Source organism: Dendrobates tinctorius, unplaced genomic scaffold, assembly GCF_039654945.1.
Source record: "Dendrobates tinctorius isolate UK_male_01 unplaced genomic scaffold, ASM3965494v1 ptg000178l, whole genome shotgun sequence".
Classification (NCBI taxonomy): Eukaryota; Metazoa; Chordata; class Amphibia; order Anura; family Dendrobatidae; genus Dendrobates; species Dendrobates tinctorius.
In genome coordinates, this window is record NW_027361845.1 from 506,518 (window position 1) to 522,066 (window position 15,549).

At 32.3% G+C, this 15,549-nt stretch overlaps 8 non-coding genes across 8 annotated transcripts; all 8 read left to right on the plus strand.

The window, feature by feature from the left end:
- The first annotated feature begins 934 nt into the window (after positions 1-934).
- On the plus strand, positions 935-1,006 carry TRNAW-CCA (transfer RNA tryptophan (anticodon CCA)). The gene has a single exon. It is a non-coding gene; the product is annotated as a tRNA-Trp (tRNA).
- Positions 1,007-4,917: 3,911 nt separating this feature from the next.
- Positions 4,918-4,989, plus strand: TRNAW-CCA (transfer RNA tryptophan (anticodon CCA)). The gene has a single exon. It is a non-coding gene; the product is annotated as a tRNA-Trp (tRNA).
- A 1,408-nt stretch (positions 4,990-6,397) lies between these two features.
- TRNAW-CCA (transfer RNA tryptophan (anticodon CCA)) lies at positions 6,398-6,469 on the plus strand. Its single transcript has one exon. It is a non-coding gene; the product is annotated as a tRNA-Trp (tRNA).
- A 1,416-nt stretch (positions 6,470-7,885) lies between these two features.
- Positions 7,886-7,957, plus strand: TRNAW-CCA (transfer RNA tryptophan (anticodon CCA)). The gene has a single exon. It is a non-coding gene; the product is annotated as a tRNA-Trp (tRNA).
- Positions 7,958-9,364: 1,407 nt separating this feature from the next.
- Positions 9,365-9,436, plus strand: TRNAW-CCA (transfer RNA tryptophan (anticodon CCA)). Its single transcript has one exon. It is a non-coding gene; the product is annotated as a tRNA-Trp (tRNA).
- Positions 9,437-10,853: 1,417 nt separating this feature from the next.
- On the plus strand, positions 10,854-10,925 carry TRNAW-CCA (transfer RNA tryptophan (anticodon CCA)). The gene has a single exon. It is a non-coding gene; the product is annotated as a tRNA-Trp (tRNA).
- A 1,416-nt stretch (positions 10,926-12,341) lies between these two features.
- TRNAW-CCA (transfer RNA tryptophan (anticodon CCA)) lies at positions 12,342-12,413 on the plus strand. Its single transcript has one exon. It is a non-coding gene; the product is annotated as a tRNA-Trp (tRNA).
- Positions 12,414-14,837: 2,424 nt separating this feature from the next.
- On the plus strand, positions 14,838-14,909 carry TRNAW-CCA (transfer RNA tryptophan (anticodon CCA)). The gene has a single exon. It is a non-coding gene; the product is annotated as a tRNA-Trp (tRNA).
- Positions 14,910-15,549: the final 640 nt, after the last annotated feature.

Sequence of the window (15,549 nt, forward strand, 5' to 3'; positions counted from 1 at the left end):
AACTGAAAATATATTAACACAATGTTGTTGACACAGGTCAGAACAGTTTTTTAAAAAGTGTTTTTTTAATTCTATAGGTTATAATCTTATCAACAATACTTTGATGAGAAATATTATTGGGAATTGAGTTAAAAACATTAATAACTGTAATAAATGCCAGAAACACCTATCGCTTTGTTCATACCATTGTCATCTTTGAATTTGTAAGAAAATCAGGCTTATTACAAGAATCTAAACTTTAAACTGGAAATCCCTGAATCGGAACGTGAAGATCCTAATTCATCCTTGTTATTACTTTTCTAAACTGTGATTTAAAGTAGCAAATTTCAAGATGGTGTCTGTATATTTCCTCATGCACTTTACAAGTGAATTATGGGAGCAAGCAAGTTTTACAGCTGTCCTCATACACTGACGGTAGTGCGCCTTACTCCTGGTCAGAATGATGCATGTTTAAATTATGTCATGTTCAAGTATCTCTTTCATCTTTTTAAAAGTTGATCGATGTTTGGGTTAAGATTGAAAACAGAAACTGCGTATTCTAACTGACAATAGATTATCATGATCTTGTTGCCACCTGTCAGGAAAGTGTTTGAAAAATTGCTTTTTTAATTCTACTGAATGAAATCTTTTCAACAATCTTTGATGAGATATATCATTGGGAACTGAGTTCAAAATAGAAAATTTGTGGCAAGTCAGAAGCACCTATTAATTTGTTCATACCATTGTCATCTTTGAATTTGTAAGAAAAAAGGGTTTATTACTATATTCTAAATTTTTAATTGGAAATCCCTGAATCTGAAAGTGAAGACCTTATTTCATCCTTGTTTATATCTTTTCCAAACTGTGATTATAAGTAGCAAATTTCAAGATGGTGTCCATATATTTTATCATGCACTTTTCATGTGAAGTATGGGTGCAACAACACTTTTCAAATGACTTCGTGGCGCAACGGTAACGCGTCTGACTCCAGATCAGAAGGTTGTGTGTTCAAATCACGTCGAGGTCAATCAGCTCTTTATGTCTTTTCATATCTTGATTGATGTTTGGGTTATTATTGAAAACAGCAACTGCGTAGTCCAACTTGACAAAAGTTAACTCGACTTTGTTGCTACCAGGCTGCAGTGTTTAAGAAACTGCGTTTTTTAGTTCTACAGATTATAATCGTTTCAAGAGGACTTTGATAAGAATTGTTATTGGGAATTGAGTTCCAAACATTAATAAATGTAATTAATTACCTATTAATTTATTTTTACCATTGCCATCTTTGAATTTGTAAGAAAAGAGGGTTTATTACCAGATTCTTAATTTTTGACTGGAAATCACTGAATCTGATTGTGAAGATCTTAATTCAACTGTAGTGCTTCTGAATCCATATCAGAAAGTTGTGTATTCAAATCTCGTCATGGTCAAGCAGCTCTTTCATATTTTTATAGCTTGATCGATGTTTGGGTTAAGATTGAAAACAGAAACTGGGTAATCCAACTGAAAATAGATTAACACAACGTTGTTGACACAGGTCAGAACAGTTTTTAAAAAAGTGTTTTTTTAATTCTATAGATTAAAATCTTATCAACAATACTTTGATGAGAAATATTATTGGGAATTGAGTTAAAAACATTAATAAATGTAATAAATGCCAGGAACACCTATCGCTTTGTTCATACCATTGTCATCTTTGAATTTGTAAGAAAATCAGGCTTATTACTGGAATCTAAACTTTAAACCGGAAATCCCTGAATCGGAACGTGAAGATCCTAATTCATCCTTGTTATTACTTTTCTAAACTGTGATTTAAAGTAGCAAATTTCAAGATGGTGTCTGTATATTTCCTCATGCACTTTACAAGTGAATTATGGGAGCAAGCAAGTTTTACAGCTGTCCTCATACACTGACGGTAGTGCGCCTTACTCCTGGTCAGAATGATGCATGTTTAAATTATGTCATGTTCAAGTATCTCTTTCATCTTTTTAAAAGTTGATCGATGTTTGGGTTAAGATTGAAAACAGAAACTGCGTATTCTAACTGACAATAGATTATCATGATCTTGTTGCCACCTGTCAGGAAAGTGTTTGAAAAATTGCTTTTTTAATTCTACTGAATAAAATCTTTTTGTTGCTACCAGGCTGCAGTGTTTAAGAAACTTCATTTTTTAGTTCTACAGATTATAATCGTTTCAAGAGGACTTTGATAAGAATTGTTATTGGGAATTGAGTTCCAAACATTAATAAATGTAATTAATGCCATAAGCACCTATTAATTTATTTTTACCATTGCCATCTTTGAATTTGTAAGAAAAGAGGGTTTATTACCAGATTCTTAATTTTTGACTGGAAATCACTGAATCTGATTGTGAAGATCTTAATTCAACTGTAGTGCTTCTGAATCCATATCAGAAAGTTGTGTATTCAAATCACGTCATGGTCAAGCAGCTCTTTCATATTTTTATAGCTTGATCGATGTTTGGGTTAAGATTGAAAACAGAAACTGGGTAATCCAACTGAAAATAGATTAACACAACGTTGTTGACACAGGTCAGAACAGTTTTTAAAAAAGTGTTTTTTTAATTCTATAGATTAAAATCTTATCAACAATACTTTGATGAGAAATATTATTGGGAATTGAGTTAAAAACATTAATAAATGTAATAAATGCCAGGAACACCTATCGCTTTGTTCATACCATTGTCATCTTTGAATTTGTAAGAAAATCAGGCTTATTACTGGAATCTAAACTTTAAACTGGAAATCCCTGAATCGGAACGTGAAGATCCTAATTCATCCTTGTTATTACTTTTCTAAACTGTGATTTAAAGTAGCAAATTTCAAGATGGTGTCTGTATATTTCCTCATGCACTTTACAAGTGAATTATGGGAGCAAGCAAGTTTTACAGCTGTCCTCATACACTGACGGTAGTGCGCCTTACTCCTGGTCAGAATGATGCATGTTTAAATTATGTCATGTTCAAGTATCTCTTTCATCTTTTTAAAAGTTGATCGATGTTTGGGTTAAGATTGAAAACAGAAACTGCGTATTCTAACTGACAATAGATTATCATGATCTTGTTGCCACCTGTCAGGAAAGTGTTTGAAAAATTGCTTTTTTAATTCTACTGAATAAAATCTTTTCAACAATCCTTTGATGAGATATATCATTGGGAACTGAGTTCAAAACAGGAAATTTGTGGCAAGTCAGAAACACCTATTAATTTGTTCATACCATTGTCATCTTTGAATTTGTAAGAAAAAAGGGTTTATTACTATATTCTAAATTTTTAATTGGAAATCCCTGAATCTGAAAGTGAAGACCTTAATTCATCCTTGTTTATATCGTTTCTAAACTGTGATTATAAGTAGCAAATTTCAAGATGGTGTCCATATATTTTATCATGCACTTTTCATGTGAAGTATGGGAGCAACAACACTTTTCAACTGACCTCGTGGAGCAACGTTAGCGCGTCTGACTCCAGATCAGAAGGTTGTGTGTTCAAATCACGTTGAGGTCAATCAGCTCTTTATGTCTTTTCATATCTTGATTGATGTTTGGGTTATTATTGAAAACAGTAACTGCATAGTCCAACTTGACAAAAGTTAACTCGACTTTGTTGCTACCAGGCTGCAGTGTTTAAGAAACTGCATTTTTTAGTTCTACAGATTATAATCATTTCAAGAGGACTTTGATAAGAATTGTTATTGGGAATTGAGTTCCAAACATTAATAAATGTAATTAATGCCATAAGCACCTATTAATTTATTTTTACCATTGCCATCTTTGAATTTGTAAGAAAAGAGGGTTTATTACCAGATTCTTAATTTTTGACTGGAAATCACTGAATCTGATTGTGAAGATCTTAATTCAACTGTAGTGCTTCTGATTCCATATCAGAAAGTTGTGTATTCAAATCACGTGATGGTCAAACAGCTCTTTCATATTTTTATAGCTTGATCGATGTTTGGGTTAAGATTGAAAACAGAAACTGGGTAATCCAACTGAAAATATATTAACACAATGTTGTTGACACAGGTCAGAACAGTTTTTAAAAAGTGTTTTTTTAATTCTATAGATTAAAATCTTATCAACAATACTTTGATGAGAAATATTATTGGGAATTGAGTTAAAAACATTAATAAATGTAATAAATGCCAGAAACACCTATCGCTTTGTTCATACCATTGTCATCTTTGAATTTGTAAGAAAATCAGGCTTATTACTAGAATCTAAACTTTAAACTGGAAATCCCTGAATCGGAACGTGAAGATCCTAATTCATCCTTGTTATTACTTTTCTAAACTGTGATTTAAAGTAGCAAATTTCAAGATGGTGTCTGTATATTTCCTCATGCACTTTACAAGTGAATTATGGGAGCAAGCAAGTTTTACAGCTGTCCTCATACACTGACGGTAGTGCGCCTTACTCCTGGTCAGAATGATGCATGTTTAAATTATGTCACGTTCAAGTATCTCTTTCATCTTTTTAAAAGTTGATCGATGTTTGGGTTAAGATTGAAAACAGAAACTTCGTATTCTAACTGACAAAAGATTATCATGATCTTGTTGCCACCTGTCAGGAAAGTCTTTGAAAAATTGCTTTTTTAATTCTACTGAATAAAATCTTTTCAACAATCTTTGATGAGATATATCATTGGGAACTGAGTTCAAAACAGAAAATTTGTGACAAGTCAGAAACACCTATTAATTTGTTCATACCATTGTCATCTTTGAATTTGTAAGAAAAAAGGGTTTATTACTATATTCTAAATTTTTAATTGGAAATCCCTGAATCTGAAAGTGAAGACCTTAATTCATCCTTGTTTATATCTTTTCCAAACTGTGATTATAAGTAGCAAATTTCAAGATCGTGTCCATATATTTTATCATGCACTTTTCATGTGAAGTATGGGAGCAACAACACTTTTCAAATGACCTCGTGGCGCAACGGTAGCGCGTCTGACTCCAGATCAGAAGGTTGTGTGTTCAAATCACGTCGAGGTCAATCAGCTCTTTATGTCTTTTCATATCTTGATTGATGTTTGGGTTATTATTGAAAACAGCAACTGCGTAGTCCAACTTGACAAAAGTTAACTCGACTTTGTTGCTACCAGGCTGCAGTGTTTAAGAAACTGCGTTTTTTAGTTCTACAGATTATAATCGTTTCAAGAGGACTTTGATAAGAATTGTTATTGGGAATTGAGTTCCAAACATTAATAAATGTAATTAATTACCTATTAATTTATTTTTACCATTGCCATCTTTGAATTTGTAAGAAAAGAGGGTTTATTACCAGATTCTTAATTTTTGACTGGAAATCACTGAATCTGATTGTGAAGATCTTAATTCAACTGTAGTGCTTCTGAATCCATATCAGAAAGTTGTGTATTCAAATCTCATCATGGTCAAGCAGCTCTTTCATATTTTTATAGCTTGATCGATGTTTGGGTTAAGATTGAAAACAGAAACTGGGTAATCCAACTGAAAATAGATTAACACAACGTTGTTGACATAGGTCAGAACAGTTTTTAAAAAAGTGTTTTTTTAATTCTATAGATTAAAATCTTATCAACAATACTTTGATGAGAAATATTATTGGGAATTGAGTTAAAACATTAATAAATGTAATAAATGCCAGGAACACCTATCGCTTTGTTCATACCATTGTCATCTTTGAATTTGTAAGAAAATCAGGCTTATTACTAGAATCTAAACTTTAAACTGGAAATCTCTGAATCGGAACGTGAAGATCCTAATTCATCCTTGTTATTACTTTTCTAAACTGTGATTTAAAGTAGCAAATTTCAAGATGGTGTCTGTATATTTCCTCATGCACTTTACAAGTGAATTATGGGAGCAAGCAAGTTTTACAGCTGTCCTCATACACTGACGGTAGTGCGCCTTACTCCTGGTCAGAATGATGCATGTTTAAATTATGTCATGTTCAAGTATCTCTTTCATCTTTTTAAAAGTTGATCGATGTTTGGGTTAAGATTGAAAACAGAAACTGCGTATTCTAACTGACAATAGATTATCATGATCTTGTTGCCACCTGTCAGGAAAGTGTTTGAAAAATTGCTTTTTTAATTCTACTGAATAAAATCTTTTCAACAATCCTTTGATGAGATATATCATTGGGAACTGAGTTCAAAACAGGAAATTTGTGGCAAGTCAGAAACACCTATTAATTTGTTCATACCATTGTCATCTTTGAATTTGTAAGAAAAAAGGGTTTATTACTATATTCTAAATTTTTAATTGGAAATCCCTGAATCTGAAAGTGAAGACCTTAATTCATCCTTGTTTATATCATTTCCAAACTGTGATTATAAGTAGCAAATTTTAAGATGGTGTCCATATATTTTATCATGCACTTTTCATGTGAAGTATGGGAGCAACAACACGTTTCAACTGACCTCGTGGCGCAACGGTAGCGCGTCTGACTCCAGATCAGAAGGTTGCGTGTTCAAATCACGTCGAGGTCAATCAGCTCTTTATGTCTTTTCATATCTTGATTGATGTTTGGGTTATTATTGAAAACAGCAACTGCGTAGTCCAACTTGACAAAAGTTAACTCGACTTTGTTGCTACCAGGCTGCAGTGTTTAAGAAACTGCATTTTTTAGTTCTACAGATTATAATCGTTTCAAGAGGACTTTGATAAGAATTGTTATTGGGAATTGAGTTCCAAACATTAATAAATGTAATTAATGCCATAAGCACCTATTAATTTATTTTTACCATTGCCATCTTTGAATTTGTAAGAAAAGAGGGTTTATTACCAGATTCTTAATTTTTGACTGGAAATCACTGAATCTGATTGTGAAGATCTTAATTCAACTGTAGTGCTTCTGAATCCATATCAGAAAGTTGTGTATTCAAATCACGTCATGGTCAAGCAGCTCTTTCATATTTTTATAGCTTGATCGATGTTTGGGTTAAGATTGAAAACAGAAACTGGGTAATCCAACTGAAAATAGATTAACACAACGTTGTTGACACAGGTCAGAACAGTTTTTAAAAAAGTGTTTTTTTAATTCTATAGATTAAAATCTTATCAACAATACTTTGATGAGAAATATTATTGGGAATTGAGTTAAAAACATTAATAAATGTAATAAATGCCAGGAACACCTATCGCTTTGTTCATACCATTGTCATCTTTGAATTTGTAAGAAAATCAGGCTTATTACAAGAATCTAAACTTTAAACTGGAAATCCCTGAATCGGAACGTGAAGATCCTAATTCATCCTTGTTATTACTTTTCTAAACTGTGATTTAAAGTAGCAAATTTCAAGATGGTGTCTGTATATTTCCTCATGCACTTTACAAGTGAATTATGGGAGCAAGCAAGTTTTACAGCTGTCCTCATACACTGACGGTAGTGCGCCTTACTCCTGGTCAGAATGATGCATGTTTAAATGATGTCATGTTCAAGTATCTCTTTCATCTTTTTAAAAGTTGATCGATGTTTGGGTTAAGATTGAAAACAGAAACTGCGTATTCTAACTGACAATAGATTATCATGATCTTGTTGCCACCTGTCAGGAAAGTGTTTGAAAAATTGCTTTTTTAATTCTACTGAATGAAATCTTTTCAACAATCTTTGATGAGATATATCATTGGGAACTGAGTTCAAAATAGAAAATTTGTGGCAAGTCAGAAGCACCTATTAATTTGTTCATACCATTGTCATCTTTGAATTTGTAAGAAAAAAGGGTTTATTACTATATTCTAAATTTTTAATTGGAAATCCCTGAATCTGAAATTGAAGACCTTAATTCATCCTTGTTTATATCTTTTCCAAACTGTGATTATAAGTAGCAAATTTCAAGATGGTGTCCATATATTTTATCATGCACTTTTCATGTGAAGTATGGGAGCAACAACACTTTTCAAATGACCTCGTGGCGCAACGGTAGCGCGTCTGACTCCAGATCAGAAGGTTGTGTGTTCAAATCACGTCGAGGTCAATCAGCTCTCTATGTCTTTTCATATCTTGATTGATGTTTGGGTTATTATTGAAAACAGCAATGCGTAGTCTAACTTGACAAAAGTTAACTCGACTTTGTTGCTACCAGGCTGCAGTGTTTAAGAAACTGCGTTTTTTAGTTCTACAGATTATAATCGTTTCAAGAGGACTTTGATAAGAATTGTTATTGGGAATTGAGTTCCAAACATTAATAAATGTAATTAATTACCTATTAATTTATTTTTACCATTGCCATCTTTGAATTTGTAAGAAAAGAGGGTTTATTACCAGATTCTTAATTTTTGACTGGAAATCACTGAATCTGATTGTGAAGATCTTAATTCAACTGTAGTGCTTCTGAATCCATATCAGAAAGTTGTGTATTCAAATCACGTGATGGTCAAACAGCTCTTTCATATTTTTATAGCTTGATCGATGTTTGGGTTAAGATTGAAAACAGAAACTGGGTAATCCAACTGAAAATATATTAACACAATGTTGTTGACACAGGTCAGAACAGTTTTTAAAAAAGTGTTTTTTTAATTCTATAGATTAAAATCTTATCAACAATACTTTGATGAGAAATATTATTGGGAATTGAGTTAAAAACATTAATAAATGTAATAAATGCCAGAAACACCTATCGCTTTTTTCATACCATTGTCATCTTTGAATTTGTAAGAAAATCAGGCTTATTACTAGAATCTAAACTTTAAACTGGAAATCCTTGAATCGGAACGTGAAGATCCTAATTCATCCTTGTTATTACTTTTCTAAACTGTGATTTAAAGTAGCAAATTTCAAGATGGTGTCTGTATATTTCCTCATGCACTTTACAAGTGAATTATGGGAGCAAGCAAGTTTTACAGCTGTCCTCATACACTGACGGTAGTGCGCCTTACTCCTGGTCAGAATGATGCATGTTTAAATTATGTCACGTTCAAGTATCTCTTTCATCTTTTTAAAAGTTGATCGATGTTTGGGTTAAGATTGAAAACAGAAACTTCGTATTCTAACTGACAATAGATTATCATGATCTTGTTGCCACCTGTCAGGAAAGTGTTTGAAAAATTGCTTTTTTAATTCTACTGAATAAAATCTTTTCAACAATCTTTGATGAGATATATCATTGGGAACTGAGTTCAAAACAGAAAATTTGTGGCAAGTCAGAAACACCTATTAATTTGTTCATACCATTGTCATCTTTGAATTTGTAAGAAAAAAGGGTTTATTACTATATTCTAAATTTTTAATTGGAAATCCCTGAATCTGAAAGTGAAGACCTTAATTCATCCTTGTTTATATCTTTTCCAAACTGTGATTATAAGTAGCAAATTTCAAGATGGTGTCCATATATTTTATCATGGACTTTTCATGTGAAGTATGGGAGCAACAACACGTTTCAACTGACCTCGTGGCGCAACGGTAGAGCGTCTGACTCCAGATCAGAAGGTTGCGTGTTCAAATCACGTCGAGGTCAATCAGCTCTTTATGTCTTTTCATATCTTGATTGATGTTTGGGTTATTATTGAAAACAACAACTGCGTAGTCCAACTTGACAAAAGTTAACTCGACTTTGTTGCTACCAGGCTGCAGTGTTTAAGAAACTGCATTTTTTAGTTCTACAGATTATAATCATTTCAAGAGGACTTTGATAAGAATTGTTATTGGGAATTGAGTTCCAAACATTAATAAATGTAATTAATGCCATAAGCACCTATTAATTTATTTTTACCATTGCCATCTTTGAATTTGTAAGAAAAGAGGGTTTATTACCAGATTCTTAATTTTTGACTGGAAATCACTGAATCTGATTGTGAAGATCTTAATTCAACTGTAGTGCTTCTGAATCCATATCAGAAAGTTGTGTAATCAAATCACGTCATGGTCAAGCAGCTCTTTCATATTTTTATAGCTTGATCGATGTTTGGGTTAAGATTGAAAACAGAAACTGGGTAATCCAACTGAAAATAGATTAACACAACGTTGTTGACACAGGTCAGAACAGTTTTTAAAAAAGTGTTTTTTTAATTCTATAGATTAAAATCTTATCAACAATACTTTGATGAGAAATATTATTGGGAATTGAGTTAAAAACATTAATAAATGTAATAAATGCCAGGAACACCTATCGCTTTGTTCATACCATTGTCATCTTTGAATTTGTAAGAAAATCAGGCTTATTACAAGAATCTAAACTTTAAACTGGAAATCCCTGAATCGGAACGTGAAGATCCTAATTCATCCTTGTTATTACTTTTCTAAACTGTGATTCAAAGTAGCAAATTTCAAGATGGTGTCTGTATATTTCCTCATGCACTTTACAAGTGAATTATTGGAGCAAGCAAGTTTTACAGCTGTCCTCATACACTGACGGTAGTGCGCCTTACTCCTGGTCAGAATGATGCATGTTTAAATTATGTCATGTTCAAGTATCTCTTTCATCTTTTTAAAAGTTGATCGATGTTTGGGTTAAGATTGAAAACAGAAACTGCGTATTCTAACTGACAATAGATTATCATGATCTTGTTGCCACCTGTCAGGAAAGTGTTTGAAAAATTGCTTTTTTAATTCTACTGAATAAAATCTTTTCAACAATCCTTTTATGAGATATATCATTGGGAACTGAGTTCAAAACAGGAAATTTGTGGCAAGTCAGAAACACCTATTAATTTGTTCATACCATTGTCATCTTTGAATTTGTAAGAAAAAAGGGTTTATTACTATATTCTAAATTTTTAATTGGAAATCCCTGAATCTGAAAGTGAAGACCTTAATTCATCCTTGTTTATATCTTTTCCAAACTGTGATTATAAGTAGCAAATTTCAAGATGGTGTCCATATATTTTATCATGCACTTTTCATGTGAAGTATGGGAGCAACAACACATTTCAACTGACCTCGTGGCGTAACGGTAGCGCGTCTGACTCCAGATCAGAAGGTTGCGTGTTCAAATCACGTCGAGGTCAATCAGCTCTTTATGTCTTTTCATATCTTGATTGATGTTTGGGTTATTATTGAAAACAGCAACTGCGTAGTCCAACTTGACAAAAGTTAACTCGACTTTGTTGCTACCAGGCTGCAGTGTTTAAGAAACTGCATTTTTTAGTTCTACAGATTATAATCGTTTCAAGAGGACTTTGATAAGAATTCTTATTGGGAATTGAGTTCCAAACATTAATAAATGTAATTAATGCCATAAGCACCTATTAATTTATTTTTACCATTGCCATCTTTGAATTTGTAAGAAAAGAGGGTTTATTACCAGATTCTTAATTTTTGACTGGAAATCACTGAATCTGATTGTGAAGATCTTAATTCAACTGTAGTGCTTCTGAATCCATATCAGAAAGTTGTGTATTCAAATCACGTCATGGTCAAGCAGCTCTTTCATATTTTTATAGCTTGATCGATGTTTGGGTTAAGATTGAAAACAGAAACTGGGTAATCCAACTGAAAATATATTAACACAATGTTGTTGACACAGGTCAGAACAGTTTTTTAAAAAGTGTTTTTTTAATTCTATAGGTTATAATCTTATCAACAATACTTTGATGAGAAATATTATTGGGAATTGAGTTAAAAACATTAATAACTGTAATAAATGCCAGAAACACCTATCGCTTTGTTCATACCATTGTCATCTTTGAATTTGTAAGAAAATCAGGCTTATTACAAGAATCTAAACTTTAAACTGGAAATCCCTGAATCGGAACGTGAAGATCCTAATTCATCCTTGTTATTACTTTTCTAAACTGTGATTTAAAGTAGCAAATTTCAAGATGGTGTCTGTATATTTCCTCATGCACTTTACAAGTGAATTATGGGAGCAAGCAAGTTTTACAGCTGTCCTCATACACTGACGGTAGTGCGCCTTACTCCTGGTCAGAATGATGCATGTTTAAATTATGTCATGTTCAAGTATCTCTTTCATCTTTTTAAAAGTTGATCGATGTTTGGGTTAAGATTGAAAACAGAAACTGCGTATTCTAACTGACAATAGATTATCATGATCTTGTTGCCACCTGTCAGGAAAGTGTTTGAAAAATTGCTTTTTTAATTCTACTGAATGAAATCTTTTCAACAATCTTTGATGAGATATATCATTGGGAACTGAGTTCAAAATAGAAAATTTGTGGCAAGTCAGAAGCACCTATTAATTTGTTCATACCATTGTCATCTTTGAATTTGTAAGAAAAAAGGGTTTATTACTATATTCTAAATTTTTAATTGGAAATCCCTGAATCTGAAAGTGAAGACCTTATTTCATCCTTGTTTATATCTTTTCCAAACTGTGATTATAAGTAGCAAATTTCAAGATGGTGTCCATATATTTTATCATGCACTTTTCATGTGAAGTATGGGTGCAACAACACTTTTCAAATGACTTCGTGGCGCAACGGTAACGCGTCTGACTCCAGATCAGAAGGTTGTGTGTTCAAATCACGTCGAGGTCAATCAGCTCTTTATGTCTTTTCATATCTTGATTGATGTTTGGGTTATTATTGAAAACAGCAACTGCGTAGTCCAACTTGACAAAAGTTAACTCGACTTTGTTGCTACCAGGCTGCAGTGTTTAAGAAACTGCGTTTTTTAGTTCTACAGATTATAATCGTTTCAAGAGGACTTTGATAAGAATTGTTATTGGGAATTGAGTTCCAAACATTAATAAATGTAATTAATTACCTATTAATTTATTTTTACCATTGCCATCTTTGAATTTGTAAGAAAAGAGGGTTTATTACCAGATTCTTAATTTTTGACTGGAAATCACTGAATCTGATTGTGAAGATCTTAATTCAACTGTAGTGCTTCTGAATCCATATCAGAAAGTTGTGTATTCAAATCTCGTCATGGTCAAGCAGCTCTTTCATATTTTTATAGCTTGATCGATGTTTGGGTTAAGATTGAAAACAGAAACTGGGTAATCCAACTGAAAATAGATTAACACAACGTTGTTGACACAGGTCAGAACAGTTTTTAAAAAAGTGTTTTTTTAATTCTATAGATTAAAATCTTATCAACAATACTTTGATGAGAAATATTATTGGGAATTGAGTTAAAAACATTAATAAATGTAATAAATGCCAGGAACACCTATCGCTTTGTTCATACCATTGTCATCTTTGAATTTGTAAGAAAATCAGGCTTATTACTGGAATCTAAACTTTAAACCGGAAATCCCTGAATCGGAACGTGAAGATCCTAATTCATCCTTGTTATTACTTTTCTAAACTGTGATTTAAAGTAGCAAATTTCAAGATGGTGTCTGTATATTTCCTCATGCACTTTACAAGTGAATTATGGGAGCAAGCAAGTTTTACAGCTGTCCTCATACACTGACGGTAGTGCGCCTTACTCCTGGTCAGAATGATGCATGTTTAAATTATGTCATGTTCAAGTATCTCTTTCATCTTTTTAAAAGTTGATCGATGTTTGGGTTAAGATTGAAAACAGAAACTGCGTATTCTAACTGACAATAGATTATCATGATCTTGTTGCCACCTGTCAGGAAAGTGTTTGAAAAATTGCTTTTTTAATTCTACTGAATAAAATCTTTTTGTTGCTACCAGGCTGCAGTGTTTAAGAAACTTCATTTTTTAGTTCTACAGATTATAATCGTTTCAAGAGGACTTTGATAAGAATTGTTATTGGGAATTGAGTTCCAAACATTAATAAATGTAATTAATGCCATAAGCACCTATTAATTTATTTTTACCATTGCCATCTTTGAATTTGTAAGAAAAGAGGGTTTATTACCAGATTCTTAATTTTTGACTGGAAATCACTGAATCTGATTGTGAAGATCTTAATTCAACTGTAGTGCTTCTGAATCCATATCAGAAAGTTGTGTATTCAAATCACGTCATGGTCAAGCAGCTCTTTCATATTTTTATAGCTTGATCGATGTTTGGGTTAAGATTGAAAACAGAAACTGGGTAATCCAACTGAAAATAGATTAACACAACGTTGTTGACACAGGTCAGAACAGTTTTTAAAAAAGTGTTTTTTTAATTCTATAGATTAAAATCTTATCAACAATACTTTGATGAGAAATATTATTGGGAATTGAGTTAAAAACATTAATAAATGTAATAAATGCCAGGAACACCTATCGCTTTGTTCATACCATTGTCATCTTTGAATTTGTAAGAAAATCAGGCTTATTACTGGAATCTAAACTTTAAACTGGAAATCCCTGAATCGGAACGTGAAGATCCTAATTCATCCTTGTTATTACTTTTCTAAACTGTGATTTAAAGTAGCAAATTTCAAGACGGTGTCTGTATATTTCCTCATGCACTTTACAAGTGAATTATGGGAGCAAGCAAGTTTTACAGCTGTCCTCATACACTGACGGTAGTGCGCCTTACTCCTGGTCAGAATGATGCATGTTTAAATTATGTCATGTTCAAGTATCTCTTTCATCTTTTTAAAAGTTGATCGATGTTTGGGTTAAGATTGAAAACAGAAACTGCGTATTCTAACTGACAATAGATTATCATGATCTTGTTGCCACCTGTCAGGAAAGTGTTTGAAAAATTGCTTTTTTAATTCTACTGAATAAAATCTTTTCAACAATCCTTTGATGAGATATATCATTGGGAACTGAGTTCAAAACAGGAAATTTGTGGCAAGTCAGAAACACCTATTAATTTGTTCATACCATTGTCATCTTTGAATTTGTAAGAAAAAAGGGTTTATTACTATATTCTAAATTTTTAATTGGAAATCCCTGAATCTGAAAGTGAAGACCTTAATTCATCCTTGTTTATATCGTTTCTAAACTGTGATTATAAGTAGCAAATTTCAAGATGGTGTCCATATATTTTATCATGCACTTTTCATGTGAAGTATGGGAGCAACAACACTTTTCAACTGACCTCGTGGCGCAACGTTAGCGCGTCTGACTCCAGATCAGAAGGTTGTGTGTTCAAATCACGTTGAGGTCAATCAGCTCTTTATGTCTTTTCATATCTTGATTGATGTTTGGGTTATTATTGAAAACAGTAACTGCATAGTCCAACTTGACAAAAGTTAACTCGACTTTGTTGCTACCAGGCTGCAGTGTTTAAGAAACTGCATTTTTTAGTTCTACAGATTATAATCATTTCAAGAGGACTTTGATAAGAATTGTTATTGGGAATTGAGTTCCAAACATTAATAAATGTAATTAATGCCATAAGCACCTATTAATTTATTTTTACCATTGCCATCTTTGAATTTGTAAGAAAAGAGGGTTTATTACCAGATTCTTAATTTTTGACTGGAAATCACTGAATCTGATTGTGAAGATCTTAATTCAACTGTAGTGCTTCTGATTCCATATCAGAAAGTTGTGTATTCAAATCACGTGATGGTCAAACAGCTCTTTCATATTTTTATAGCTTGATCGATGTTTGGGTTAAGATTGAAAACAGAAACTGGGTAATCCAACTGAAAATATATTAACACAATGTTGTTGACACAGGTCAGAACAGTTTTTAAAAAAGTGTTTTTTTAATTCTATAGATTAAAATCTTATCAACAATACTTTGATGAGAAATATTATTGGGAATTGAGTTAAAAACATTAATAAATGTAATAAATGCC